General features: G+C 49.4%; 1 protein-coding gene across 3 annotated transcripts in view; it reads left to right on the top strand.

Annotated features, from left to right (window-relative positions):
- Nucleotides 1-3,014: 3,014 nt before the first annotated feature.
- LOC142573985 (sn-1-specific diacylglycerol lipase ABHD11-like) overlaps nt 3,015-15,933 on the top strand; it is a 49,060-nt gene continuing 36,141 nt past the window's right edge. For all 3 annotated transcript variants that reach the window (XM_075683184.1, XM_075683185.1, XM_075683183.1), the window contains exon 1: nt 3,015-3,253. The gene's annotated coding sequence lies outside the window, so the exon portion shown is untranslated. The remainder of the gene's footprint in view (nt 3,254-15,933) is intronic.

The raw sequence follows: 15,933 nt of genomic DNA, 5'->3' as shown, positions 1-15,933 counted from the left end.
AGTTAAGGCGTAGATAATTAAGGTGGAGTTAATTAAGACACTCGAACCCACGACTTTTGGTGGGAGTCGAAATCATGACATTTGGTGGTAAGGAGAAGTTAAGGCGTAGATAATTAAGGTGGAGTTAATTAAGACACTCGAACCCACTACCTTTAGTATGAATGAGACCCTCGACCTTTGGAATTAAGAGTGGTGACTAAGCGAAGTAGACGAAGCGAAATAAATGGGATGGGTGCGTCTATAATGCACCAGCACTTGCGTTTTCAGCTTCAAGTCATCTTAGTGATAACATAAGAGACCCTGTGAATCTATCTATCTATCTATCTATCTATCTATCTATCTATCTATCTATCTATCTATCTATCTATCTATCTATCTATCTATCTATCTATCTATCTATCTATCTATCTATCTATCTATCTATCCAACTAACTAACTCACTCACTAACCAACCAACCGTTGTCCCGCCTACCTGGGTCACTGAGTAGTCCTTGGAGGAATGGGTAGCGCATCGGGCTGCTGTGTTGGGTCACTGAGCATGTGGCGATGTGTACCTATGTTCCAGTCTCCATTCACGCCGACATTGTCGCAGCAGATGCGGAACTGGGTAGGTACAGCTGCTCGAAGGAACTCTTTGACGCACTCTTGGCGCACTGGACATGTGCTACTCGGTCTGCGCTGATATTCAATGAACCTCTTTGATGCCAACTTGAGTGGCTAGGTGTGTGCCACTGGTACAGTGCGACTCTACATTGACGAAAAATATTCCTTAATGTTCTCCGATGCTGAGCGGAATCTAACCCACGTCACAATGAAAGGTTCTTCAAGGACAGCAACCCGACGCATTAGCTAGCTGCGCCACAAATGAACTGGGTAAGTGTCGCTTTTCAATGAATATCTCACGCCGACGCTTTGCTTCCCTAGCGCGTACCCACGCCGACGCGCCGACGCATCTCACGCCGACGTTTCCTATACCCTAGCGCGTACCCACTACAGGGAAGTGGCCAAGAAGCCGCCAATTAAACAGAAAACGGTTGTAGGAAAACGTGCGTTTTTGAAAGGAAAGCAGGCTAGAAGGTAAAACATTTTTATAGATATAATTGGAAATTGGTAAAATCACAAATAATAAATCAGTAAATTAACTACATATTCTCCTTGTGTCGCCAAGGAACTCGCATAAGGCCATGTATACGTTTGTTCAACGCTTTAGTGAGCTGCGGCATAAATGCGGTGGGTATGGGCAGCTCTTCAATGAACCTCTCGCCAAGTTGGGTCACAGAGTATGTGACCACACATCACAGGAAACAATTCAGAGCGTTCGCAGGCACCGGTGCGCTACGCTTCTCGTCTTGGAGGACATACGCGGACTTCTCGGCAGTGCCAATAGATGGCGCAGCTTGTCCAGAAAGAAGCGATAGAGAGGAGCCCGTTTGCCGCAAAACGCGCTTCTCAGCGTTCGCAACTCCGCGCCATGCATTTCGGAAGCCACGCTAGGGCTTCGCGGCGGCGCTAGATGGCGCCGAGTGTTCTTAGCGAAGCACAAAAGAGGAGTCTCGCTGCAGTACACGCCTCATACATAACTCGTTTCGACGGTGGCAATGCCTTGCATCGCTATACTAAGTCAATATTAAACGCATTACCGCCAACAGGCATTGTGAGATGACTTCTGCCGAATTGTTTGTTATACAAAGTGCCTTTTTGGTGTATGTATAGTTGCAGCTGGTTTTGTTTGTTTCTGGCGCCGAGGTGGCACCGATGTTAAAATAATAGATAGATAGATAGATAGATAGATAGATAGATAGATAGATAGACAGACAGACAGACAGATAGATAGATAGATAGATAGATAGATAGATAGATAGATAGATAGATAGATAGATAGATACATAGATAGATAGATAGATAGATAAATGCAAAATGTTCCGGAACAGACTTTATTCCGCTCGTATCTTCGCACTACATCTGCAGCAGACGGTTCACGTCCAATTGGAAGGGCGCCATTGCTTTGGAGAAGCGTCTATGTTTATCGCATTAGCGGAATATGTTTACGGGTATACTATACTATACATACAGGCACCACATATGTACCAGGGCGATAGACATCGCTCTCTCTCTCTCTCTCTGTATATATATATATATATATATATATATATATATATATATATATATATATAGAGAGAGAGAGAGAGAGAGAGAGAAAACGAGCAGTATACACTGCCCCGAGGAAGAGGACGCCGACGAGTTGGTCGAAGCCTTGTGCCTGGATTGCCTTAGCTTTGTGACCTCTCGCTGCGGTGCTCTACTCTATCAGGACTTGATTAATTAAACCAGAACGCTTCTCGACATTTGCTGGAAGTGCTGGACCCTTTACACGCTTGGAACTCCGCAGCCGGATGCTCCCTTCCGTTTCTGCCATGCCTGAGGGCGCCGCGCAGCCTCATCCTCCCTGGACATCGCCTGTCGCCTGCCTCGGTTCTCTACACCAACGAGATCCTCCCGTCTTCAGCGGCTCCGACGACCATGCCGCGGAGCATTGGCTCTCGTCATACGACCACGTGAGTGCGCTTAACAAGTGGGGTGACACAGCTAAACGCACTAACTCACCTTCTATCTTTCTGGAGTCGCCAATCTCTGGTTCCGGAAGCATGAATCCGACGTTTCCACCTGGACAGCATTTACGACTAGATTCAAAGAAGTCTTCACTCGTCCTGCTGTGCGCAAGCTTCACACGAACAACGGTTACGTGGTTATGCTCAGCAAAAGAGTTTTCTGAAAACTTCTCCAGCTACATGGAAGGTGTAGTTGACCTTTGCCGACAGATTAATCCCATGACCGAAACTGAAAAGATAAAAAATGCCACGAAAGGCATTGTGGCAACGTGATAGCAGCAGCCGTGGAGCGGTGATAGTGCCGCCTGCTGTTCGTCTCCCAGTGTGTCGCCGCGTAGGCGGTTATCTGATGCAACCGGTGACGTCACACCGGCCTTATATATCTGAGTTGCTCAGCGGGGAATGAAGGCTGATTCCTTGTCAGGATGACCGGTGTCTCGGTTACTTCATGTGGCGACGAAGATGGGATGGCGGCCCGCGTATAGTCTAGGAACGAAGTGTTGCAGGCAGCCAGGCGGTGCGAACGGCTAGAGCGACGGACAGAATACTGAACCTGCTTCCAGACTACGCCAGCATTCCAGCAAACATCGGGATTCTGCGACGGACCTTCAAGAAACGCCCCAAGGCCGCCTTTGTACACCTGAGTAAGCCACGCTCGCGAAACGCAGACGTGCTGAGTGCTTTCACCTCTTGCAGAATGTCTCACTTGGGCAAGTTAAGCGAGTTTGACCCAAGAACTCAGAACTTTGAGTGATACCTTGAACGCTTTGAGCTTCTCATTTGTGCAAATGATGTAAAACCGGCGAAAGTTTTACCGGTGTTCCTGACTACAATTGGTGCACAAACGTATGGAGCGCTCAAGTTTGGTCGTGCCACACACGCCTGCTGACAAAACATTTCCCTATGTGAAACCGCTGCTTAAGGGTCATTACAGCCCTTCAAGTTCAGTGATTGCAGAACAATGCACAATAAACAGGCGTGTTCGGCATGAGCAAGTAAGTGTCGAATACTTTAGAGTTGAAGCACCTGGCCAGAAAATGCTATTTCGGCGAGTTTTTGAATGACGCCTTGAGGGACCAACTGGTGGCGGGGGTGAGAAACGAGGACAGCCAGTGTGCGTTATTCGCCGAGGAAAATTTGACATCCGAGAAGGCATGCAAAATTGCTTTGGCGGGAGAATTAGCAGCACGTAACTCCGCCCTAATGAAGGGTACAGATGGCAACATAAATGATGTGAAGAGTCAGCAAAGACAACAAAAGGAAGGCTACGGCACTTCTGTCAGTCGTGCCCGAACAGTGAATGCGATCGATGTGGCAAAAACCATTCCTCAAGTATGTGCTGGTACGAAGAATCTAGGTGCAGCAGAGGTGACTAGATACGACATTTGCAGAAAATGTGTCGAAATGAGCCTAGGTGGAGCAAACGAACTAGCACGGTAGAATATTCGGAGGAAGCCACTGAGTAGGGAGTATATCATTTCGTCAATATGGCACAGTATGGTCAGCGTGGAGGTAGAAGACAGACCGCTGCAGATGCTGACTGACAGGCGCAGCCGTGACGATAGTTCCAGCAAGCGTGTACAAAGCGACTTGTTCACACGTAAGGTGCACCCCGTCCCAAGTAGCACTACGCACGCATACGGGGGAGCAGCTGCAGCTTAAGAGACAGTGCGAAGTAGTGGTCAAACACAATAACCAGCGAGGGACCTTGCCAGTTGTGGTAGTGAAAGACGAAGGCAGAATACTTTCCGCGTTTTTGAGTCTCAACTGGTTTGAGTGTCTCAAACTAGACTAGCGAGAAACAGGAAACATAACGTGGGAAGACAGGGTGCAGGCACTCAAAAACGATTTTCGCTCCGTTTTCTCGAGTGAACTGGACGAGAGAAGAGTGTTTGAAGCGAAAGTTCTGCCCCAGACAGGCTGCGCACCAGTGTTTTGCCGCGCAAGGCCTGTTTCTTTCGCAATACGAGAAGCCGTAGAAAAACGGCCAATGAGCATGGTAGAGAAGGGTACACTGAAGCAAGTTCCTCGCAGTGATTGGGTAACTCTAATCGGGACTATTCAGAAAAGCGATGGCACTTACAAAATTTGCGGGGACTACAAAACAACCGTCAACCCGGTGTTAAAAACCGATCATTGTTGACTTCCGAGACCAGAGGATTTCTAGTCGAGCATCGCAAATGGCAAGGTATTTGCGTTCTGGATTTATCACCCACGTATCAAAAAGTGCCTCTCAGTCCGGAATCCAGACCACTGTTGGCAGTTAACACGAGCTTGGATTTTTTTTGAGTTCCAACGCCTACCGAACGGGGTGGCCAGTGCGCCTGCAGTTTTTCAGTCCCTAATGGAACAGTAATGAGGGGCGTACCGAAAGTTGGATGTTAGACGATGTCATCGTGGCGGGTTTGGACTCGGCTGACTGCCAGAAGACACTCGAGCGTGTCCTAGCCCGTTTCCATGAGTACAATATCGCGTTAAATGAGGGCATGTGCTGTTCTTTTCAGATTCCGTGACGTACTTGGGTCACGAGGCACACGCAGAGGGAATCTACCCGACTGACACAAAGAAAGATGTAATCTTGCAAGCACCTGATCATACCACAAAGACGGACTAAAGGCGTATATAGTAACGTTGAATTTTTATGAAAAAGTTCTGAAAAATGTCTCAACAATCGCAGAGCCACTTTACAGGCTTCTAAGAAAGGAGGAAAAGCGGTCTCGGACCAAGGAACACAGCGTCGCTTTCACTGTGACGAAGAGGCTGCTCACAAGCACCCACGTCTTAAATTTCTACGATGTAGAAAAGCCGATCAGTTTGTTGTGTGTCGCGTCATCGTGCGGGTTCGGGGCGGTTATCTTTCTCGAGACGGCGGAAGGCGAACGGCCGATTGCATATGCTTCGCGAACGATGACACCAGCAGAAAAAAAAAATATGCGCAGTGCGAACGCGGGGCCATCGCCTTGATTTTCGGGTTAAAGAAATTCCACCGCTACCTGTACGGCAGGACGTTCACTCCGTACACAGACCACCAGCCGCTCTTCGGCATTCTTGGTCAAGATAAACCAGTATACCTAGCATAGCTGCGGCCCGCATGCAACGATGGGTGATGACGCTTGCAGCTGACAAATATCAGCTGAAGTATCGACGCGGAATGAACACAGAAGTGGCGGACGCTCTGTCGGGACTTCCACGTGCCGATGGCAGTAAAGAAGAGCCCTCCGAACGTTTGGCAGTTTTTGAATGCCTTCCGTTCACCGCGGAAGCGATAGCAAAGGCCTGAAAAAGGGTTCTAACCTTGTCCCGTGTGGCCGAATTCACAATGGATGGGTGGCGGAGCGACTGCGCAGATAATCTGACACCTTGCTATGTCAGGCGGTGGGAACTGTCGCTGGAACAAGGCTGTGTCACATGGGGTTCGAGAGTCATTATTTCCGATTCCATGCGCGATCAAGTGCTAAACTTGTTACGCGAAGAGCACCCTGGGACCAGCCGCATGAAAATGCTCGCAAGAAGTTTCGTTTGGTGGCCAGGAATGGACCAGGAATTGAACAGTATGTTCAACGATGTACAATTTGTCAGGCAGTTCAGCCCGCCGTTGAAATTGTACGTGTGCATCCTTGGATGTACCCGGCAAAATGTTGGTCGCAAGTGCATGTGGATTTGGCTGTGAAGGATGCAAACGCATTTTTGGTCATAGTCGACGCGTACTCGAAATGGGTGGAAGTGTGGCCTATGGCTTCCACGAATGCCTGCAAAGCAATTGAAAAAACTCGAGGCTCATTCGCCGCTTACGGACTCCCCGAAACGCTGGTCAGTGATAACGGACCACAGTTCTCGTCCGCCGAGTTTGCGGAGTTCTTGTCAGCTAATGGCGTGAAACACGTTCGCACTCCTCCGTATCACGCTGCATCGAATGGGGTGGCAGAACGCATGGTGCAGACTACCGAGCGAGCCTTGCTGAAACAAGTTCTGGAAGAGAACGGTGCGGATAGTCGCCGCTCATTCCAAGAACAAGTTGACAAATTTCTGTGTGCGTATCGAAACACTCCCAGTAGTGTCACAGGGCAATAGCTGGAACAGTTGTTTTTGAAGAGACATCGCACGAGACTTTCTTCATTAAAACCTGATTTTGGTCATGCTATGCGGGATAAGCAAGAACGTGTGAAAGAACAGTGGGACAAGAGGCGTGGGGCTGAACGTGGGTTTCGTGTTGGTGACCGCGTCTACCTGAAAACTGTGCGGGGAGAACAGGTGTTGAGGCAGTAGTGACTCAAGTGGTCAGTGCGGTGACGTATGTGGAGAAAGTGCACAACCAGTCTAGGTTTGCACATCCCGATCACCTACATGCCGACACATCTACGAGAGCGTACGACGTGTCGAGACCTGAACACCGAATCCGTCCAGCGGAGCCAGCTCCTTCCACATCTCCGCGACTTCCGGGCACGGACCAGGAGACCGAAACACTCTCGCAACCAGTTCACCGTCTGTCAGAAAGTGAACCGAGCGACCAGGCCGCAGTCGAACCCTCCACGGCTCCGGAGGTTCCAGCACACACCGAAGTTACTTCTCCCACTGCGGACAACCCAGAACCTCGTCGTAGCTCGAGGGTACGAAAGCCACCAGACCCTTTCCAACATGAGGACTTTTGCAAGTGACAAGATACCTTCATTTGGGAAGGAACGAGATGTGGTGACCTGATAACGCCAGCCGCGGAGCAGAGATAGTGCCTGCCTGCTGTAGTTCTCCCAGTGTGTCGCCGCGTAGGCGGTTTTGCCTATGCTGCCGGTGACGTCACACCGGCCCTATATATCTGAGTTGCTCAGCGGGGTATGAAGGCTGATTCCTTGTCAGGATGACCGGTGTCTCGGTTACTTCAGGCGTAGAAGATGACGCCTTGCAAATGTTCTTGGCGAAGAAATATTCAGAAGGTTGACGAGCTCGTTACCCTGTGTCAGAGCTACGACGAGCTCCGCAAACAATGCCTTACTACGCGCCGAGCTGTATACATATAGCGCCGGACGACACGGTTTCTGCCTTAACCGACAGTTCCAGTGCTTCCCCCGCCCACTCCTTTCCTCGACCAAATCAAACAATTCGTTCGAGAGGAACGCACCAACTGTCACTTCTGCCTCCCACCAATGTGTCTGAGCCTCTTTGTCTCCGAACTCCGACGCACCATATACACGGACAAGTGATCGACGCACTATACCACTCACTAATCGGCCACCACCGGTGCCTGTTCCGGCGCTGCCGTCGTCTCCAGGCCAAGAACTCCGCCTGCAGCTGCGCACTACACGCCCACAAGCGCCTTCTGCGTGTCGCCTTTTGCAGCTGCGAACTGCACTCCGACGCCGGGCTCAGCGTTATTACACCGCTACCTGGGTCCCCTGTTCTCAATTTGTGGCGTCTCCAAGACAACCGGTCCATCTGATTTGCGTGTGGCTTCATGGCCGCGTGGCACGGTCGCGCCGCCGGCGGGGTTGGTACTCTCCCGATTCAGCGAGACTACAATCGAGTGCTCCTGACTCCCCATCACGTTATGCTCCACCAGTTCCGCATTTCGATTGCTCGTCTCCTCTTCCCCGTAGCTTCAAGTCGACGTTCACTGTCTCCCATTACCCATCTTTCTCCTTGTCGTGTAGCAGAAGAATAAACGATGCAGTTCTGGATGCAAGAACTGCGATCTCATCGAACTGCTCAAGCCCTCGTTTATTCCCTGCGAACGTCATTGAACTTTATGCCGAAGGCATCACCATTCACGTGCTTGTCGACACGGTTGCCGAAGTGTCAGTGATTGCCGACTTGCTTTGTCGTGCGCTCCGAAAAGTTGCGACGCCGTTTTCTGCCATTTCGCTACGTACAGCAAAGCTGGGCCAATTGAGCTTTTAGCAACATGTACCGTTCGTGTTTCTATACAAGACTGTTTATACCACCTTAAGTTTGTTGTTCTTCCCCGCTGCTGTCACACGAGGATGGCTTGCAAGACTCCATTCCATTCTCAAGAACAGACGCTGCAACGAAAATTCGTGTGCTTGCAAATGAACCCATCAAAACTTTATGGAACACACCCAGCTGCACTATTCTGGGGTCCAGAGTAGTCCTCACTTGCCTCGCGGATGCTGGACTCCAGCTCTCTCTCCCCGCTGCTGTCACACCATCATTCTAGGCTGGGACTTCTCATCTCACCACGCAGTAGTCGATCATGCCCGTGCAGTACTTGCACTGTCTCGATTTTGCGGCAATATTTCTGAAAATTTGCCTCTATCTTCTGCTCGAGGGTTCGTCGACACTGATACCTATATCCCTCCTTTCTCTTCCGCCCTTGTGTTCGTTTCATTTGCTGCTTTTTACGATTCTACAGTTCTCTTCACGCCGTCATCTCTTCTTGCTTCCTTTTGCGCTTCTTCCCATTCGTGTTCATCAAGCTTACACCATGGCGAGTGACTCAGTTCTGCTGACGAATTTGACACGAGCTCTGTCTACGATTTTTCTGGTGGCTCTACTCCTCTTCAGGTTGACGCCGAGGCTCTTCCAGTCTATGCGTCTGAGCTGGCATGTGACAACGTTTGCTCGGTCTATTGATCCCAACCTCACTCCGAGTCAGCACGTTCAGATTGTCGGCTTTCTTAACCGATTTGGTACTTCTTTTGACCTACTACAACAATGTTAGAACGTACCTCCACAGTCGTATCACATACACACTGGCACTCATGCGCCACTATACGCCAGCGTCCATACCGTATCAGCAAGCGCCGTGTGATCGGCGAGCACTTAGGAGACATGCACCAACGCGGTGTGGCACATCCTTCGTAAAATCCCTGGGCCTCTCCAGTAGTGCTGGTCAAAAAGAAAGATGATACAATTCGTTCTTGTGTAGACTATCGACCACTCAACACGATAACCTGGAAAGATGTTTATCCTCTCCCTCATATCAACGATGCAGTTGACTGCCTCCAAGGCAGTGAATTCTTTTCGTCCTTAGACTTGCGATCCGGTTATTGGCAAGTCCCGATGCCAAGGCAGATCGCCCGAGAACGACATTCGTTACGAGTGACGGCTTATGTGAATTTACCGTGACGCCGTTTGGCATGTGTAATGCGCCTGCCACATTTGAAGGAATGATGGCTAACACCCTCCGGAGCCTCAAATGGCAGACATGCCTTTGTTACGTCGATGACATTGTCGTCTTTTCCCCGGACTTCTCACAGGCCTGCTCCGACTTGAACGCGTCCTCACTTGCCTCGCCGATGCTGGACTCCAGCTCAACTTAAAGAAGTGTCGCTTCACCACCCGACAGCTAGCCATCCTTAGCGACGTTGTTTTTAAAGATGGTGGGCTCCCAGATCCAAGCAAACTCCAAGCCGTCGCCGAATTCCAACGACCGAAGACCACAAAAGAACTCTGCAGCTTCATCGGATTGTGCTCATACTTTCGCCGTTTCATCCACAACTTCGCCACCATAATAGTGCCTTTAACGCATCTTCTCGCTGGTAACCACGACCTTTCGGCTTGGCCGCCATTTTGCGATGCCGCATTCACAACGCTGCGTCGTTGTCCAACTTCATTTCCGATCCTTCCGCATTTCGAACCAAGCGCACCGACAGAAATACACACGGACGCCAGTGGCGTCGACATTGGCCCTGTTCTTGCGCAACGAGAGAGTGGTTTCGATGAATGCGTGCACTCAAGAAAGCGGAAGCCAACTACTCCGTTACAGAAAAATAATGCCTGCCTGCTGTCATTTGGGCCATAACTGCATTCCGTCCTTAGCTCTACTGCCGCCGATTCGATGTCATAACTGACCACCATGCCCTCCGCTGACTATCGTCCTTGAAATATCCTTCAGGTCACCTGGCTCGATGGGCGCTCCGCCTCCAAGAGTGCCACCTCCATATTTGAGTGGTGTACCGCTCTGGCCGTAAATGTTAGGACGCGGATGCACTGTCTCGCTCCCTTGTGTAAGGCCAGCCTAATTATCAGAAAGTACCAGCATGCAAGTCCTCCCTCACCATCAAGGACCTGCTTTAGGAGCAGCACAAGGGTCACTAGATTGTTTCTGTGGTGGCTTTTCTGTCACACCCATCAACATATTCTCCTGACCGTGCATTGCGTCGCCAAGCACCCCACTTCGCGTTCGCGACGGGCTCCTACACTGCCGTATAGCTACTTCTCCGTCAGCCGCAAATGGTTACTCGTGGTCCCTCGGCGTCTACGCTCGGACATATATGTGCAGAGTTTCGTGATGGTCCACAATGCGCGCATGCAGGAGTACTAAAAACATACGCGCGCCTACGACTCCGTTATTGTTGGCGCGGCATGTACCGATTTTTCCGCCGATATGTCCGCTCCTGCTTCGCTTGCAAACGCCGCAAGAATCATCCTCGTCCCTCGGTTGCGTCACTGCAACCATTGCCTTACCCGGGACGCGCCTTTGACCGCGTCGGAGTTTATGGGCCCCTTCCGAGTGCCTTAGACGGTAACCACTGAGTGATTGTAACGATAGACCAACGTACGCACTACGCGGAAACTTCGCCTCTGCCCAGCGCATCTGCGCGTGATGTTGCACGACATCATACTTCGCCATGGAGCCCTCAGAGCACTGCTGAGTGACAGAGGTTGTCTTGCTCTTTGACGTTATAGAAGCCCTACTGAATAAATACCACGTAATTTACCGTATACCACTACTGCATAGCCCCGCAGACTAATGGGATGACTGAGCGTCATGTATGTACGTCTGAGCAGACCAATTGGAACCACGTCCTACAGTTCGTGACGTCTGCTTATAACACGGCCCCACAGACCGACTACGGGATTTTCCCCATTCTTTCTTTACAGGCACGAGGCTTCCTGCACAATGGATACTATCCTTCCGTATCGCCCTGACACGACGGGGGTCACTAGGCTGTCCGAAGCTGATGTACACGCGGAAGAATGCCAAAAGCTCGTCCGCACATTTACTTCGGAAGACTGGCACCGCCAGAAGCACCGTCGGGCAACTACTGCACCATATATGCTCCTGACTCACTAGTCTGGCTTTGGGTTCCTGCCGCCAGCCCTGGACTTTCACCGAAACTCGTTTCCAAGTACCAGGGTCCCTACCGTGTGGTTGAACCGTCTCCTGTGAACCATATGGTAGAACCCCTTGAGCCACCTTCGGATAAGCGCCGACGAAGGCGCGAAATCGTGCATGTTCAGGGTCTAAATAAACCTTTACTTTGATGTACTTGTACTATCATGCCCGTAGGTCGCCGGGACGGCTCCTCTTTTCCAGGCAGGTAACTATACTGGAGATGAACGAGCAGTATATGCATGCACTGCTTCGATTTAAGAGTACAACAACGAGTTAGTCGGGCCTTGTGCCTGCATTGCCTTAGCTGTGCGATTTCTAGCTGCGGCGCACTACTCTCTGAGGGCTTCATTAACTAAACCTGCCAGAACGCCTCTCCACAACGTATAAAACTTTAAACAGAGCCTTTTCTAGGTCCGGTATGCACTCAGTTTAGAAAGGAGCTCACTTTCGAAATGAGCGTGTTTACTTGCTTACGTTTCAGCCATGCATGGCCGAAACGTAATAGGACGATTCGTAAGTGGGCTTACGAATGCGACGTAAGTCTTGACAACTTGACACACTTGACTTGACACGTGGCGTAAGTCTTGAACAACTTGACCTGCGGCCAAGTTTTTTCATCCACTTTCATTTCCATTAATTTATCGTTTCCTTATTTTATTTAGTAAGAATTTACTTGTTGAAGTGCTTGTTGGCTTCTTATATGATGAATAAAAAATCGGGCCCTTCGGTTAACCCCCTTTCTTCTCGTTTATATATATATATATATATATATATATATATATATATATATATATATATTGTGTGTGCGCGCGCGCGATTCGCCATTTATATAGGTTGAAACCAACTCGAATTGAACAGCTGCATACTATAGAAGCTTCAACGCTCGCAATAGCGTTGAACGAGCAGCAAGGGCATGTGCAGCGCTGCATGCACGTACGGACTCAGATATGTATTAGTTATTTATTAGTTTTCTATTACTTATTATTACTTAATCATTAGTTTAACAGTTATTGAAGCGCGGCAGCAGGACAAGCTCCCGCAGAGGCAAGCCTGTAGACGAAAATGTAGGAGCATACGCGCTTGCGAACACGAAAAAAGAACGGCCGATCAAGGGAGATCAACTTTCCCGACGGATGAACGGTTAACCCTCCCCATGCAAGTGCCCTCGCGAACACGAAGCAAGCCAGAGGCGCAGGAGTGGGTGGCTGACCTCAGTAATATTGCGAAACTTCGTGCTAGCATTCAAGCGAGCAGTGCGTTACGAACCACCGCCTTCCCGTCGAAACTACCGGCAAAGTGGCTTTTGTTGTAAACCCCCCCCCCCCCCAAAAAAAAAGAAAGATAACAGGCCGCGCAACGAAGCTTCGTGCAAACTGTTTGCCACATATTGTACGTGTCTGGCGTGCAAACCAAATAGTAACGTGTGACCTCCTGCGTGTGCAGTAAAAGGCGTGGCTGTGCACATATGCTTGTAAAGTATACTTTTTTTTTGTCGGATATGCGAGCGATAAACTCTGCTACCGCGAGGCGGCGCAGCGGTGGGCAAGTTTTGCTGATCGCTGCCTTAGCGGTGCGTGGATATGTGGAGTCCTAGCACAGCAGTTGTATTCAGTTGCGCGTTTCTCTTCCGTCGACGGTGAGTTTATCAGCGTTCCTTGCGCAGACGTTGTAGCGGACTGTTAAGAGGAAGCTCGGGCCCAACTCCGATGCGGCCTATTCATATCCATGTAGAACGCAGAAATGTTTTTCTAGGATAACCCCTGCGCCGATTTTAATGAACTTTATTTCATTTGAGAGAGGAAGATAAATTCTAGTGACTGCTGCAAGCGAAATACGACTTAGGACCTAAATATTGTGAAATAGACTTTCAAGAATCGAAAAGTTTTGAGAAAACATAGAAGCACGAAGTTTACAAATTAATAGCTCTGCATCAAAAACAGATATCACGGTTCTGTAAATGGCATCTATTAGATCATTAAAGACGGCCGAATTCTACATGTCAATTTATAAATTTGTTACATTTGTAAATTTGTTGCGCCATTCACAAGGGTTCTGCAAAAGCTGCATTGCCGTTTTACTAAATTTTTCGAGATTCATGTGTTTTCTTCTAGTTTCCCGTGGTCATGTGATCTCATTTTCTGAAAATTTTGCGATTTTTGCCAACTTTTAATGAAAGAATAATGACCTAAATCAAAAATTCGAAACCAACAATCACTAGATTTTGGATTTTCCTTTTAAATGCAACAAACATCGCAATATTTGGTGCAGTGGTTGCCGAGAAAAATGAATTTTACTTTTACATGTATTTAGATAGGAATACCCGAACTGTAGAGCTTCCTTTTAAGCGCGCGCAGCGTTCTCTTCGCTTCTTTCCATCATTTTTACCCCGTTACACAGGTGTACACTGAAAAAAAAAAACGATTTGCACTCTTAAACGTATGCTTAGAGTCTGCGCCTGCCATAAACAGTTAGTAGAGAAAACTGTGCTCGGCACTAAGTGCTCGTTTTTAGGCCATGGAGTCACCTCGCGACAACGCGGCTGCCGTCGATGACAGCGTTGGTAACTGAGCGAGGCGGTTGTTTATGCTGTTGTACCGAATGCACTGCCCCTTGTCTCCCGCTTGACGCAGAGGCAAGCAGTGCTTCTCTCTATTTAGGAAGTGTGTCAGCATAACAACTCGCACAGACCCACCCATATGCGTAGCGAACGCGACCGGCAGCCCTCGGGAACGGTGACGTACAGTGACGTCACGTGACAGTGAACGGTGACGTCGGCACAGTGCTGTGTCGCCGCTTGCCGCTTATTGTGTACGCGCCGTGCAAAGCAGAGTAGTTGATTTCGAATCGCTATAGGGTCACAACTGGACCATAAAACCAGTTTTCCTCATCGTAGCTGCTTACATTTAAGTTCGCGTCCACCGGTAGCGGGTGCACGAATTCGACGGGGCGAGGCCTAACCCAAACTTCGCTAAACGAAATCAACATTGGCTCAAGCTTCACGCGCACAGCTTGAGAGGTCTGAAGGTTGCGCATTTCAACTTCGAAGCCATGTTTCGACATGTTTAGCGCAAATAATTGTATATACGAAATCGCGTTATCGGTTCGACGGCCCATCGCGTGGGGTTCGGTCGAACGATCACGGTCGGCACGCTGATTTTGTCGGTGCCGTCGACAAGAAAGCCCGTCGGTTGCGTCATCGTCGTCCTTTTGGGATAAGATGGTCTCAGCGACGACACCTTGCGCTGTATATTTGGCTAATCGTTGGGGTCAGCGCCTTGTCGGTCTTGCCTCAGGCACGCGCTATCACCACCAGCAGGAGAGGGCCGACGCTGCAAGAAGGCTTCGTCAGCAACGTGATGTTTTCGAAGTGTGGCCGAAGTGAACGCGGTTAGTTTTTCCGCAACTATTTCCGAAGCCCACCCCTCTTTCCCACCTCTTTCTTGCTCCAGCGCGTGAGGTATGGAGAAATTCCGGAACTGTGGGAACAGATATAAAGATAGACCAAAAAAAATTTTCGCTCTCTCAACTGTAGTTGAAGTTGACGTAGAATGGAATAATATAACTGTTGTGAAGCGAAGTGTTACGTAAATATTATATGCTGTATATATTGTTTATATTTACACATATATGCAAGATAGAATGTTTATAATGGCAAGATATACGATTGAAAGCAAAGTAAAACCCACTGGCACATACCAGGTGGCAAACCCAGTGGCATTACACCACCATCGAAACGAACGCTGACGTGTGCACGCGGTGCAGGCGTTATGCTTTGGCCGACTTATGTGCATCGAATGCGTAAGTTTGACGGTCTTGAACTGTACGTATGATTTCCTTACAAGGTGCAACCCCCTCCCGTATACCGGCGTATAGCTACCTTTCGGACGGCCGCAAATGGTTACTCGTGGTCCCTCGGCATCTACGCTCGGACATAAATGTGCAGCGTTTCGCGATGGTCCACAATGCGCGCATGCAGGAGTACTAAAAACATAAGTGCGCCTACGACTCCGTTATTATTGGCGCGGCATGTACCGATTCGTCCGCCGATATGTCTGCTCCTGCCTCGCTTGCAAACGCCGCAAGAATCACCTTCGTCCCTCGGTTGCTTCATTACAGCCATAGTTTTGCCAAGGACGCGCCTTCGACCGTGTGGGAGTTGATCTTTATGGGCCCCTTCCAAGTACTTCAGACGGCAACCGCTGGGTGATTGTAGCGATAGACCATCGTACGCGCTACGCGGAAACTTCGCCTCTG

The sequence above is a fragment of the Dermacentor variabilis genome, chromosome 3, assembly GCF_050947875.1.
Source record: "Dermacentor variabilis isolate Ectoservices chromosome 3, ASM5094787v1, whole genome shotgun sequence".
NCBI lineage: Eukaryota > Metazoa > Arthropoda > Arachnida > Ixodida > Ixodidae > Dermacentor > Dermacentor variabilis.
This window is presented reverse-complemented; position numbering and strand designations above follow the sequence as displayed.